The sequence below is a fragment of the Neoarius graeffei genome, chromosome 19, assembly GCF_027579695.1.
Source record: "Neoarius graeffei isolate fNeoGra1 chromosome 19, fNeoGra1.pri, whole genome shotgun sequence".
Classification (NCBI taxonomy): domain Eukaryota; kingdom Metazoa; phylum Chordata; class Actinopteri; order Siluriformes; family Ariidae; genus Neoarius; species Neoarius graeffei.
In genome coordinates this window covers 1,608,826-1,624,642 of record NC_083587.1, presented here as the reverse complement: position 1 = coordinate 1,624,642, position 15,817 = coordinate 1,608,826, and the positions used below count along the sequence as shown (strand labels likewise).

The window sequence follows — 15,817 nt, the reverse complement described above, 5'->3', positions numbered from 1 at the left end:
AATGTCTTCAGTGTATGGCAAAAAAACAAACAAACAAACAGAATTGTCCTTGCTGTTCCAGTACTTTCAGGCTTGCAGCTGGAAATACTGTCAGAGCTGTTGCTATCAAAAAATGAATCACTAGGGTTCTGAGCAGCTTTCAGAGTGGTGTGGAGGTGATATGTGGAGAAAACATATCAAATGTTGAAACTGAGAAATTTTATTGTTGTTTGAAAAAGATATGCTCATTTTGAATTTTATGCCAGGAACACATTTCTAAAAGTTGGAACAGGGGCATGTTTACCACTGTGCTGCATCACTTCTTGTTTTAACAAAACTCTGTAAATGTTTGGGAACTGAGGAGACCAAATGCTGTAGTTTTGAAAGAGAAATGTTGTCCCATTCTTGCCTGATTATAGGATTTCAGTTGCTCAAGTGTTTGGAGTCTCCTTTATCATATTTTGCATTTCATAATGCACCAACTGTTTCCAATGGTAACATTTTCCAAGTGACCTGATGGACAAAATTCTTCACGTTCTAAAAGAAAATACATATCCTATGGTTCAATATAGCTCATCTTAGAGCCTGCACAGCTCAGTAGATAGGACCAAGGTTCAACATTCTTTGAGTTACATTTAGCATTTTCTGAAGCTAAAGCATCCTTCAAAAAGGCCACCGAAACCTGTTTTCTGAAAGCTATCTCTGACAAATCTCAGCTCACAGTCTGACCATGGGCTGTGAACAGCAACCAAAATCAAATCAGGTTGCAAGATCTTGAAAGCATTTAGCTGCAAATTTGCACTTAATAAGTAAAACTGCCTTGGGATGAGCAGAGAAAATGCAATCATGACAAAATATTTAACGATTTCATGAGCAGATGACCATTTGCAAATGGATCTTTGACTTTCTGACAGGCAGACCCCAGGTGGTGATAATCGGTAGCCACACTTCCTCCTCGCTTATCCTGAATACAGGTGCGCCACTGGGCTGTGTGCTCAGTCCCTTCATGTACTCCTTGTTTGCCCACGACTGCACTGCTAAATACAGCGCCAACATCATCATCAAGATTGCTGACGACACCACCATCTCGGGCCTCCTTATGGACAACGATAAGACGGCATGCAGACAGGAAGTGAAGGCATTAGCCAGCTGGTGCCAGAACAACAACCTCTCTCTCAACGTCAGGAAAACTAAGGAGATGATAGTTGACTACAGGAGACAGCAAGGGAGGACACACTAGGCCATCTACATCAACGAGGATGAGGTTGAAAGGGTCAGCAGCTTCAAGTTCCACACTGTGGTCAGGAAAGCTCGCCAGTGGCTGTGCTTCCTGAGGAGGCTGAAGAAGATTGGCATGAAGGCAAACATCATTTCAAACTACTACAGGTCCACAATTGGCATATCACAAGACTCTGTTTATATCACAAGACTCTGTTTACATATCACCAACATATCTCAAGACTCTGTTTACATATCACCAAAGCATTTACACATTTACTGTTTCCACATTTACCAACACATATCAAAACTATATTTCAATGGTCAGTACTTCATTGGTCTTCAACAAAGTGTAATTACTTGTAGCTGCACATGTCAATTTTTCCGATGTGCAATACAGGTGCTTGTGCTACACCCCCTCCCCACACTACCACCCTGAGACAATGCATGCATACATCTCAGTTATTTCTATTTTCACTTGAATTTAATTTCCGTTGTTTTTTTTATCTTTAGGACTTTGAATCTTTTTTTTAACTGATATTCTGTTAAACTCCTGTCGGGCTCCAGTGCTGACAGACTTGTTTCTGGTTCTTATCTGGTCCACTGCATTTCATTGCAAGTTGGCCATGTGTTAACATAAAATGAGCAATGAAAATGAACTAAACTGAACTAAAAAGATGACTGTTCTCACAAATCCAGGCCAAAAGTGAGCCGGGATGGCCCAATCCATGTCTAGCCACTGAGTTTGTGGCAACGTGATCAGGCACTCTGCCCTTGAGTGGTTGAGTGCTGTGATAGTATAGTGGTTAGTACTCTGCATTATAACTGCAGCAACCCTGGTTTGAAGCTGGGTCATGGCATTGTGTTTCCCATCTCACTATTGAACAGTGACTAAATGGAAATTCGTACGTAGTTTGGATCTCACTTATCATGGCTCTGCTTGGGTCAGTGGTGCAATGGATAACAGGGCTGACTACAAATTAGAAGATTCTCTGTCAGATGCTTGGCTGACCACAAAATGCTTCAACCAGCAGCTGATTTTCTGGTAGGGGAACACAGATAACTCAGAGTCTGGAGAGCTGTCATCAGAGAAGTGATTAAATTCTGTTCTGGCATCTCCATAACCCTGGTTGGAATCTGGGTTATATCATTGATTTTTCAGTTTCACTGAGTCACTCTTCGTCTCTGAGTTTGTCCATGGATTGCAACTGTTAGCATGGCTTGTGAGGGATAGCAAAATGAGAAAGGATAACCACTGCTTGAAACCTTACATCAGCTTGGGGCACGATGGTTGGTGCGTGTGACCTTGGATCAGACACTTCTCGCATTGCTGCTTGTTTCTCTCTTACCCCATACAACACTTTGTACAAGACTTGTTATTCACACTGACAAAGGTCGAAGCTTCTGCTCAGAGTCTGACCATGGGCTGTGACCAGCAACCCTTTGAGAGAGGGAAAATTTTCTTACAGATAACATCACTCAGTTCTGCATCACTCTTACAGTGCAGTCATTCTTGAGATCAGGGACAAAAGGGGTTTTGATTTTCTAAAAATAAAATCTCATTATTTCCAAAACATATTCATATATTATGGTTGCACAAGGTGTTGGCCCTCTTATACAGTTTTCGGACAATCTCCCAGGCCAAGATTTTTAACATTATTTTCATGTTTGCGGGGCAAGTCAGAGATTTTGTCAACACCATAAGACACAAAGAAATGTAAAAATATATATATTATTTTAAAGTTTTTCCAGGCATTTTTACTCTTAGAGGTTGCTTTAATCTGTGTCATTCTGTCTGTGTTTCAAACTAGTAATATTACTTTTAAAAGTTAAATTATTAAGATGTTATTGACTATATTTACCGGTATGTGACTTTATGCATTTAGTTTTTATACTCCATAACAAACAATGGTATTAAGCAATATAAAGTATACACATTTAATTTGGAAATGCAGTGTTTTTATTGTAACAACTTGAAACAATGTAATAAAATATCCTTTTAAAGAAAAAAAATTAACTTAACAGTCATATTATGGAGTTGACAAGCTGTTTACGGTGTCGACACACCACTTACGGTGTTGACGAAATAGAAGGGAAATGGAAATAATTTAATTGAACATTTTATTGACATAAAATACCACTTAGGGTTAATCATATATTTGAATTAAAACCTACTTTAAAAACATGAACCAGGCAGTATGCATATTTATATCTTATACAGAGCGAAAAGTCAAATACTCTTGTCAAACAAAATAACATCCAGACATTCAACTAAACAACTGATGCAATAGAACATTGAGTGTGTGTGTGTGTGTGTGTGTGGCATGCACACACATTATCATACAAATATATATGTGGCACTTATTTCTGGTGTGCTTCTCCATGAGGTTGTAACAAAGAACATTCAGTAACTAAGCCTATGGACATCTGGAAATATTGAACTCATGAAAATGGGTTTAAAGACCTGGCAACAACCGATTGAAAAGTTCCTCATCTATGAAGTCCATAACCTCAGAAGAGAGCTGGTATATGTCCTTGGTTCGACTTGTACGGACTGGTGAGGATAGTTCACTAAGTTTAACTATGACATCAGCAAATTGGACAATGCAGACATCCTGGTTTCCTTGTTTTCTTTGGAAGCGAGAGTTTGGACCATGAGGGTGAAAAAATTCAACTTGAACATCTCCATCCATTCTGAGGGCTTTCACCAACCACCAGTTAGGGTCATACATGACAGCAAGTTTTAGCTTCCCCAGTGTTTCCACCAGGTCCCCATTCACTGCTGGGTGGATAGGAGGCAAGCCCCACATCACCATCCGAAGCAAGGCTCGAACCGGGGACCCTTCACTTGACAGTCAAGCACTCTAACCACTTGACCACCTCACCTTGTAAATTACACACAGTAGGACTCTATTAACTAATCAGATGACTTCTGAAGGCAATTGATTGTACTGGATTGTATTTAGAGGTATCAGAGTATAGGGGCTGAATACTAATGCACACCAGATTTTTCGGATTTTTATTTGTTTAAAATTTTGAAGACCATTTAACATTTTCATTTCACTTCACAATTATGTGCTACTCTGTGTTGGTCTATCACATAAAATTTCAATAAAAAACTTTTAAGTTTGTGGTTGTAAGGTGGAAAAATGTGAAAAAGTTCAAGGGGTATGAATACTTTTGCAAGGCACTGTAAATGCTCAAATGTCAAACAAATGCTCAAAATGAGCAAAATGTTCAGCAAATCACATTGCAAATGAAAGACAGGACGCGTATGACCATTACCTTAACAGAATCTGAACGTGGTCATTGGTTGGACTCTTGAATTGTTGGTGTTGCATTTATGTCAATTCATCACTCAACGCACTATATCAATACAATTAAACAAAAGTGAATTTTTGAAAGCGTTGTTCACTTGTTGCCCAATCTGGGTTTTCCTTGTCGAATAAGGAAGCTGGTTCACCTTTAAGAAATTCGAACACTTTCATGAAGAAGCTAACCTGAATGCAAACAGAAATAAAATGAGATTCTTATGCAAACTCTTCCATACTGATTTACAACTTTCTATTTTTATTTATTTTTTTTTAATCCAAGTTCTTACCTGAAATAAAATGCTCGCTACAAACGTGGGCATTCACAAACTTTTCTGGAGTTTTCAGGCTTAGATCCTCTTGTCGCATTCTTTCTAACCACTCATTTCTTCATTGTTCTTGAAGCATTTGCTTCTCTTTCACATTTTTCTTGATAGCAGGCATATGATAAACCTTTTTATCTATTTCTCGAATTGAACAATTTGAACAACCAAAAAAAATGCAAAAATGAACCATATTGAAGACAGACCAGGCCTTGCTTGCACAAAAGACTGTGTTTGTTTGTCACCCAGGTGAAATTATCACGTGATGCATCAGGTTGTGCGCAAAGGGTCTATAGGAAATCACAATAAGACATGCTTTGTTTGGATAATAATAAAGGAGAGGGAAAAAAATTCTGGTACAATGAAAGTAATGTCTTGCACAATTTGGTCAGATCATGAGAGTATTTGGCACAGGCCAGTATAGCTGTATATACAATATAGCTGTAAACACTTACAGATTGAACATGTTTAATTTAATAGTTACCAACGATAATTTATCATCTAAGATTAGCCATGATTAACAATGAATAAAAAATGGTGAGGCTAATGACTAATTAAGGACAACAAGGAGCCAATAAAAAAACAACAAGTCATTGATTTGGTAAGTTTAACCCAGCATTGCACTCATCTCATCATCTCTAGCCGCTTTATCCTTCTACAGGGTCGCAGGCAAGCTGGAGCCTATCCCAGCTGAGTACGGGCGAAAGGCGGGGTACACCCTGGACAAATCACCAGGTCATGACAGGGCTGACACAGACAACCATTCACACCTACGGTCAATTTAGAGTCACCAGTTAACCTAATCTGCATGTCTTCGGACTGTGGTGGAAACCAGAGCACCCGGAGGAAACCCACGTGGACAACATGCAAACTCCACACAGAAGGGCCCTCGCCGGCCATGGGGCTCGAACCCGGACCTTCTTGGCGTGAGACAACAGCGCTAACCACTACACCACCGTGCCGCCTGCATTGCACTCAATATAACCAAAATATTGGGTTGAAATAAGAATCCAATAATTATGTAAATTTAAATTAATGGCCTTGTTAAAGTAACCCAACCTGCCAGGTGAAATGCATAACTCTTTTCACTGAGTTAAAATGACCCAGCGTTGTTAAAATGCCACTTAGTTCTTGAAGTTACCAGCAGCAGCACAGAAAGGAATGCAATAACAAATATCAGACCTTACTTTATCAGCTCTCTCAAATGCAAAATTTAATACAGAATCTATAAAGTTCTAAATTAGCTGCATTTTCACAAACACTAATCTCATTCTTACACTCCAAGTTTCATTTACAGGGAAATCTTATTCATTTCACCAGTTGGGCAAAGTAAACCAACATGCAAAACATCAAACCCATCTATCAAAATAAAGCCAGCACTCTAATGAACACACTCAGCACTGTCTACTCCCAGGCCTTTTCTTCTCTATAAACACAATGCTCACAGTAAATGGTGTGTTAAAGCCTATCATTTTTCAAATCTGTGTTACAGTAAATGTATATACATGTACACTCTGTTTTGACCAAAATACCATCTCATCTCATTATCTCTAGCCGCTTTATCCTTCTACAGGGTCGCAGGCAAGCTGGAGCCCATCCCAGCTGACTATGGGCGAAAGGCGGGGTACACCCTGGACAAGTCGCCAGGTCATCACAGGGCTGACACATAGACACAGACAACCATTCACACTCACGGTCAATTTAGAGTCACCAGTTAATAACCTAACCTGCATGTCTTTGGACTGTGGGGGAAACCGGAGCACCCGGAGGAAACCCACGCGGACACGGGGAGAAAATGCAAACTCCGCACAGAAAGGCCCTCGCCGGCCCCAGGGCTCGAACCCAGGACCTTCTTGCTGTGAGGCGACAGCGCTAACCACTACACCACCGTGCCACCCCCAAAATACCATAGGTAAACCAAAACTGTACCTCTACACTTACAGCTGAGCATTGCAAAAGATGTTTAGCATTTGCTTTTCTCACCAAACCTAGGAGTAATTAAATAGTGCTGATGTTCAGAATTATTGAGGTAATCTGTACTGTACAAATGAAGGAGTAAGATTATCTCATCTCATTATCTCTAGCCGCTTTATCCTTCTACAGGGTCGCAGGCAAGCTGGAGCCTATCCCAGCTGACTATGGGCAAAAGGCAGGGTACACCCTGGACAAGTCGCCAGGTCATCACAGGGCTGACACATAGACACAGACAACCATTCACACCTACAGTCAATTTAGAGTCACCAGTTAATCTAACCTGCATGTCTTTGGACTGTGGGGGAAACCGGAGCAAACCCACGGGGACAACATGCAAACTCCACACAGAAAGGCCCTCGCCGGCCGCGGGGCTCAAACCCAGGACCTTCTTGCTGTGAGGCGACAGCGCTAACCACTACACCACCGTGCTGCCCGGAGTAAGATTATGTATATGATCAAGTGCATGAGTATTGCACATAGAGGAATATTGTGCTAGTATGTTATTGCACTAGTGTTGATATAATAATATACAGCACAGAATATACAGAACCGGTCAAATGCCATGGGCTGTATTGCACAGTAGTATAGCAGCAGTGAGTGAGTGGAGGTGTGCTGTTCAGACCTGTGGATTAGTTGGCGGAGGCAGTGAGTGCTGTGAGTTCAGTAGTGTGATAGCTATGGGGTAAAAACTATTCCTCAGCCGGGTTGTGCGGGCGTACAGAGTTCTGTAGCGCTTTCCAGGGGGTAAAGAGTCCGTGTCCAGGATGGGTTGGATCCTTGATAATGTTTTTGGCTCTGCGAGTGCACCAGGAGTGATGGATTTCTTCCAGTGATGGAAGTGGAGTGCCTGTGAGCTGCTGAGCTGTTTTTATGATGCGCTGCAGGGTCTTCTTATCTTCCAAGGTGCAGCCCGAGTGATGCAGTGCATGATCAGTGACTCTATTGTGCACCTGTAGAAGTTCATCAGCAGCTGTTGAGGCAGTTTTGCTTTCCTCAGAGTCCTCAGGAAATGGAGCCTCTGAAGACCTTTTTCAGCCAGTGCCGAAGTGTTTGGGGTCCATGATGGGAGTCAAGAGCCACGCAGAACAACACACTGCACTGTCTAAAAGACCCATTATTATTTAATTTAGTAATCAATCTTCAGCATTTCTCTGAGCAGGGACAAACTGTCAATAAAGACACAATATAAAATCTCCTGCACCGAACATCAGTTGACACCACCAGCTAACAACCTGAAGGCAGGGTTCAACTTGCACTGAAAAGAACCCGAGTGCATTTCAGGTCCAATGCATTAATCCCTGACTGATTGCCAAAATGGAGCAAAGTCAAGGCCGAAAGGGTAATTCCTTGTCTTGTTTTTTTTTTTCTGGAACTGTCCATGAGCTATTCAAGGTGGCAACCTTTGTCCTCATTAGGATAGTGGCCAGTATCTCTACCTGTCAGGCAGAAGACCAGGGTTTGATTCCCTAATGGGGAGGGTATATTAGCTGTGAGTGTAAGAAGGCAAAAGGGTTTTCTGCCTTCATGGATGGTTTCCAAGCAACTTGTGTTGTCCTCTATTATATTTTCTCTTCTTCAGACACACCTCATTCTATTCTTCTGCTAATTACCAGCAGTTCTGGGGGAAGTGCATGTGTTTGATGAGGAAACAATATCAAATCTACTGCACCAAACATATTCTGGGACCACATTTGTGAAATTCCACAAATCTGACAGCATTCTCATTTTCAAAGTTCTGTAACGTAAATGAAATAGATGACACCCTTGGTGAAATTAATTGGCAAACACTATAAAAGGGTCAGTTGACACCAACAGCTTACACCATGAAGGCAGGTTTCAACTTGCACTGAAAAGAACCCCAGTTCATTTCAGGTCCAATGCATTAATCCCTGAGCGGTTGCGAAAATGGAGCAAAGACAATGCTGAAAGTGTCATTCCTTGTCTTGGGGCTTTTTTATTACTATTATTTTTATTTGTGGTGAATAAGAGAAGAGAAGATACAAAGAAGACCATCTGTCTGTGATTTTGTCACAAATGATACCCTAAAATGTCTATGACTAGATGGGCTAGTGTGTCCTCCCTTGCTGTCTCCTGTCGTCCACTATCATCTGCTTAGTTTTACTGACGTTGAGAGAGAGGTTGTTGTCCTGGCACCAGCTGGCTAACGCCTTCACTTCCTCTCTGCATGCTGTCTCATCGTTGTCCGTAAGGAGGCCCAAGATGGTTGTGCCATCAGCAAACTTGTTGATGATGTTGGTGCTGTATTTAGAAGTACAGTTGTGGGTGAACAAGGAGTACATGAGGGGACTGAGCACACAGCCCAGTGGTGCACCTGTGTTCAGGATCAGTGAGGAGGAAGTGTGGCTACTGATTATCACCACCTGTCCGATTATCTGCCTGTCAGAAAGTCAAAGATCCATCTGCAAATGATCATCTGCTGATGAAATCATGAAATATTTCGTCATGATTGCATTTTCTCTGCTCATACCAAGGCAGTTTGTACTTATTAAGTGCAACTTTGCACCTGTTTGCATCCTTCTTCAAAGGTAAAATTGATAAAATATGGCAGAATATTGCTCATAATATATCTCAGTTGCAAATAACCGAAAAACTGCAATCACCAGTGACACAGACAGACAATTTCAACACAATGTCAGAATTTTGTTTGATTGATTATGAGACTCTTGAAAAAACTGTACAAAATTTCAGTTCCTCAACATCTGAATTGCACATTCTGCCCACCAACTTTTTTAAGTCTGTTCTTCACCTTATAATTACAGATGTGCTTCAGATCATAAATACATCCCTAGAGACTGGCATTTTTCCTGCGTCCCTGAAAAAAGCTGTTGTAAAGCCCCTACTTAAAAAGAATAATCTAGATGCTTCAGTATTGAACAACTACAGGCCAATATCAAATCTACCATTCATTGGGAAAATCCTTGAAAAAATTGTCTTCAATCAATTAACTGCCTTCTTGATATCAAACAGCTGTTTTGATAACTTTCAGTCAGGATTTCATGCCAATCATAGCACTGAAACAGCGCTGATTAAAGTTCTAAATGTCATACGTCTTAATACGGATGCAGGCAAAACATCGGTCCTGGTGTTACTGGACCTCAGTGCTGCTTTTGATACTGTTGATCACAACATACTGCTATATTGACTTGAACACTGGGTTGGGTTGACTGGTAAAGTTATCAATTGGTTAAAATCATACTTAAAAGATAGAAGCTTCTTTGTTTCCATGGGAAATTGTACCTCAACATCAATGTCCTTGACCTGTGGTGTCCCCCAGGGGTCGATCCTTGGACCATTACTATTCAACCTTTATATGCTCCCACTTGGACAAATTATCAAGAACAACTCAATTTTGTATCACTGCTATGCAGATGACACCCAAATTTATTTTGCTCTATCACCTAATGATTATGCCCCCCCTTGAATGTCTCTACCAGTGTATCGACCAAATCAACAACTGGATGTCACAAAATTTTCTCCAGCTGAACACAGATAAAACAGAAATAATTCTATTTGTGAAAAAAGATGAAAGACTCAGGATTACCACTATTCTTGACACAAAGGGGATTAAAATAAAAAACATGGTTAAAAATCTTGGTGTTTTCATTGACAGCGAGCTAAACTTTGACAGTCACATGAAAGCAATCACTAAATCATCATTTTATCACCTAAAAAACATTTCCAAATTAAGAGGACTTACGTCAAAAAATGATCTAGAAAAACTTATACATGCCTTCATCTCTAGTAGGGTTGATTACTGCAATGGCCTTTTCACAGGCCTGTCAAAAAAGACCATCAAACGACTTCAGCGGGTTCAAAATGCAGCAGCTAGGGTTCTCACACGAACAAAAAGAACAGAGCACATTACTCCAATTCTAAGGTCCCTTCACTGGCTTCCAGTAAGCTACAGAATTGACTTTAAAGCATTGCTGCTGGTGTACAAATCTCTAAATGGTACAGGGCCCAATTGGCTCTCTGATATGTTGCAGCGGCCTAACCCAATCAGATCTACCAGATCGCAGCAGCAAAAATTACTGGTAAAACCTGTTGTTAAAACAAAGTGTGGTGAAGCAGCTTTTAGCTACTATGCAGTACAGCCATGGAACCAACTCCCAGAGGACATTAAAAATGCTCCTGCTATTGGCAGCTTCAAATCTAGATTAAAGACCAAGCTGTTTTCAGATGCTTACTGCTAATTGATAAATATCATCATCTTTACATGTTTTAAACTTTACTTAACTTTCACAATCTTTGCATGTCTTAAACTTAACTTTTTTCCATTTTATTCTGCTGTTTTTACTGAACTTTCTCTCTTCTTCCCCCTTTATTTTATGTAATTTTATTTTCTATTGTTTACTGTTTTGCTTTTACCTCTGTAAAGCACATTGAACTGCCACTGTGTATGAAATGCGCTATATATGGTAAATAAACTTGCCTTGCCTTGCTTAAATCCTTTCAAGATCTTGCAACCTGACTTGATTTTGGTTGCTGATCACAGCCCATGGTCAGACTGTGAGCAGAAGCTTTTTTTGAAGGAGCTCATTTGGGTGATAACAGATAGTGTGATTATAAAATTTTTAACATCGAGTCTGTTTTGTTGATGTTATAAACTGTTCATTGATGGAAACTTGAGTGCAAAACTGTTCATGACAACTGCAGTCCGAAAATTAGCCAGTCAACTGTAGTCCTCAGCCATAAAGCATCCCTGTACTGGCCATTTCCATCCTTTATTGGATGTGTTGTTTTCAGGACAGGAAGAAGCCTTTCCCTCGGTGATCTTCAAGGCTCCAGTCTTTTAAAACTACCTAATTTCCTGACATGGGATCCTTGGCCTGCTTCTCCTTCTTTTGACGCATGTTTCAGGAAGCAGATGTTGCTTTATTGTTCAGTGTGAGCAATTGGGTCGAGGTGGGCGAGAAGTGGTTCTTCAGAGCACATGGTGGCTTCTGGACCACCATGTTGAAGAAGGGAAGTAGGTGTGCATCCTTCTTTCACATTGTTAAAGCTATCCATGCTGACTTTGCTCAGTAGATAGAATATGTTTTTCAGACTGGATGTTGGGATTTTCATCCCCCTGTGTAAATATGTGAGTGGGTCGAACTGAGGGCTTCAAAACAATAATCAAGAGAAAAGACATCTGTTCAAGGGAAAGTCACTGCCTCATCACTATTTAGTGAAGCAACTCAGCAGCCATGACATTTTTTTTTTCCTTGACCAGTTAGCTTAGTTGGTTAGCATGTAGTGCTAATAACACCAACATCACAGGTTCAATCCCTGTACTGGCCAATTCCCTCCTTTACAGGTCCTGTTGTTTTCAGGACAGGGGAAGCCTTTTTCTGTTGAGGGAAATGTTGTCCAAAACAAGAGATTCTCTGGTTGTTTCGCAAAATGTCAATCGATTCCTTGTATCTGAATGTGCCATTGAAATACAGTAAAGCAACTGATTGCAGGACGCAGGAAATTCAAATACGCGCATGAGATTGCCTCAAAGAGAAGCACTAATGAATCTCTTAAAAATCAGTGCTCCTTTTTCAATTCATCTAATTGTGCTTCATTTTGAAAGTAACTTTAATTTCATAAACTCTAAAAGGTATCTTTAGTTGCTTGAATCACTCAAAACCACTCCAAAACATAGCAATTACCAAAGGATCCAGGAAGGTAGTAGCCATTGTTAGGGTATGATAGACAGATAGATGTTCTTTTTCTTTGTATTTTCTCTTCTCTTATTCACCACTAAATAATACAGTCATTAGCTGACTGCTTTTCCAGAAAGTCCATAGTAAGAATTCACCAGTTGACCACTATTTCATTCTGAGGGGACTGACTCAGGTGTTTTTCATTTAAAGTGCACAGGATCTGATCAGAATTGATCTTGTTCGCAGCCCAGCCCACACAATCCAATGTGGCAACAGAGGGTACAATGAATGGTCCATCACGCCATGTGAGCAGACCAAGTGAGTTAAACATTGATGGGCAGTTATCACTCTGAATTGGTTCAAGGGGCACAGCCAATTACGCTTTCCATCCATCCATCCATCCATCCATTATCTGTAACCACTTATCTTGTACAGCGTCGCAAGCAAGGTGGGGCCTATCCCAGCTGACTATGGGCGAGAGGCAGGGCACACCCTGGACAAGTCACCAGATCATCACAGGGCTAACACATAAAGACAAACAACCATTCACACCTAGGCCTTGTACTACGAAGCGGGTTTTCTGGCTTACCAGGGTAACTTCGAGAGTAACTTGATCACGTGCAGCGTAGCTTCCCGATTAACCCATACTACAAAAGTTGGCTATGTTCAGACCGAGGTATGTTGCCATGGCAATTTACGCTGCATCTCAAACCTGCTCGTCTCAGGTTATGTTCTTGGTTAACCCGAGGTTTCCGATTAACCACACCCTTTTTAAACACCACCTCTCCACCGACATTTCCTCTAGAGAAAATTCCAGTGTACCTGGATGACCCATGTGATATCGGAGCGCAGATTGTGAGGGGCTCTCTCCGGAGGGCGAGGGTATTTAGAGACCGCCAGAATCCGCTGACATACCCGGACGATGTGCTTTATGAACGATATAGATTCTCAGCTGAGGGAATTCATTACCTTTGCCAGCTGATCGAGGCAGACGTCTGCAATGTAACCCGCCGAAGCCAGGCCCTCACAATCGAGCAAATTATGTGCTTGTCATTGCGTTACTTTGCCAGTGGACAATATATGCATTCCGTCGGTGATGCTGAAAACCTCAGTAAGTACACGGTCTGTCGTATGATTCGCAAAGTGGTACTTGCCCTAAACAAACTGATGAATGCATTTGTCGTGTTCCCTGGGCATTTAACCGCACTTCAGATCAAAGAAGAGTTTTATGCAATCGCAGGTAATTACTAATATCAAATTTTGTCTGTTTGCCTACTCTCATAGAGACAATTGTGACTGACAATTGATATGACTAACAAAATATACAGGTTTCCCAAGAGTAATAGGAGCCATTGACTGCACTCACATCCGCATCAGTGTACCCCTGGGAGAGCATGAGGCAGATTATGTGAATAGAAAATCCTTCCATAGCATCAACGTACAGGTAAAACATCTACTTCATATAGGCCCACATTCAAATAGGTCATGTCCATACCTCAAATCAACCTGTCAGTACTGGTCCCATTTTGTGTTAGGTGATGTTTTGTCCTCCACATGGGTTGGTGTTGTTCCTCATTTGCAGGGGTAACAGTGTGCTTGTACCTCAGTCATATCCCCTGTCCTTGCACAAATGTTTGATGTTCTTAGATGACATGTGACCACCAGTCGATGATAACCAGCCTGGATGCAAGATGGCCAGGGTCTGTCCACGATTCCCGCATATTTAAAGAATCCTCACTAGCTGCGGGATTTGAGGAAGGTAAGATAATCCTACATCTAATCCTTAAAACACAAATCATGCTGCATCAAAAAGATATCAGGACAATACATAAACAAGAGCTAAAATACCACAGACGTCCCTACTCAAACTTCATGGTATTCCTTAAGTAAAGAATAGTGAGCATCTTACAGTTGTTTGACACTAACTACATTTCTCTCCATTTCATACAAGGGCGATTTGATGGTATCCTGCTCGGGGACTGTGGATACCCATGCTTGAAACACCTCCTGACACCATTCGCAGACCCTCAAACAAGGGCCCAGAGAGCCTTCAATCATGCCCACAGTGTTACAAGAGCACGAATTGAGATCACATTAGGCATATTGAAGGCTCGGTTTGCCTGCCTAAAAGGCCTGCGTGTGAGGCCAGAGAAGGTCTGTCAAATGACAGCGGCATGTGTGGTACTGCATAACATAGCCACCATCAGAAAAGAAAGGGTTCCCAATTATGTTCCCTCACCCCCCCGATGTTGTTGACACCATGACCCTGGACCATCCCACAGGCCGTTCAGTGAGAGAGGCCATCACAAACCAATTTTTCAGCCAGTAACACAAAATAAAGAAAAGCCAAAATCACCACTCATTCCTACTGTATTTATTTATTTATTTATTTATTCAAGTTTTCCCGTTCCTGAAAAGAAAAGACAGAAAAGCCAAATGAATGCTTGCTTGCACACACACACACAATGTAATAATACCTTCCTCTCATGCTCCAACTTTTCAATTTCTAGTTCAAGCTTGCGAATTTGCAGCCTCTTTTTTCTGCAGTCTAGCTGTAACATTTTCTTGTATAGGCTGCGCACATTGTCCACTCTGGCCTACAGAACCCCCACCCCAGAATGAACATATTAGCCTAGTATGCATAACAGTCGGCAATGATGGACCAAAGAGGAAGAAACTGTACTTTCTGACATTGTGACGTCCCTGGCAGGGAAGCCTCAGGAGGGGACAGGGGCAGCTCCAACTCCTCCTACAAAGGAACACAAGCACACAGACTGATTGCATCATTGATACAAGTCACACTTCAAATGCAGTACTGCTGAAGAGTAATGGGGCACCCTCCTAGAATATTGACACAGCATATAGTAGCAGTGGTAGAGTCTTTCAACCTGCATGTGGGTGTCGGATTTGGCCGTGAGGGTCTCCTCATCTTCCTCCTGAGAGAACATACAAAAATCATAGGCTGCACCTACATAATTTATGAACACGACATAATGCATGCAATGTTAGCTATTGAGGTATTTCACCTGACGTCACAGGGTCACGTGATGCCCCGGTGTCTGCCATTTTGAACGTCAAGCTAGCTAATGTCAACAACAGTAGCTGGTATGTTACTGCAGCAATGTTTATGTTCAGTTATTTGGATGACTGTTAAAACCTTTCAGTCTCAAGTTTTTCCTTTACTGGATTTACTAGTTTACTGAGCTAGCGCGCACCGGCCACCGGGGAGCTAGCGCGCGCCGGCCGCCGGGGAGCTAGCACGCCGGCCGCCGGGGAGCTAGCGCGTGCCGGCCGCCGGGGAGCTAGCGCGCGCCGGCCGCCGGGGAGCTAGCGCGCGCCGGCCGCCTGGGAGCTAGCG

At 41.8% G+C, this 15,817-nt stretch overlaps 1 protein-coding gene and 1 pseudogene across 1 annotated transcript in view; one reads left to right on the top strand and one right to left on the bottom strand.

The window, feature by feature from the left end:
* LOC132867784 (histone H3-like) overlaps positions 1–15,817 on the bottom strand; it is a 1,068,851-nt gene that overhangs the window by 113,490 nt on the left and 939,544 nt on the right. The window lies entirely within an intron of this gene.
* On the top strand, positions 986–15,081 carry LOC132868058 (putative nuclease HARBI1; annotated as a pseudogene).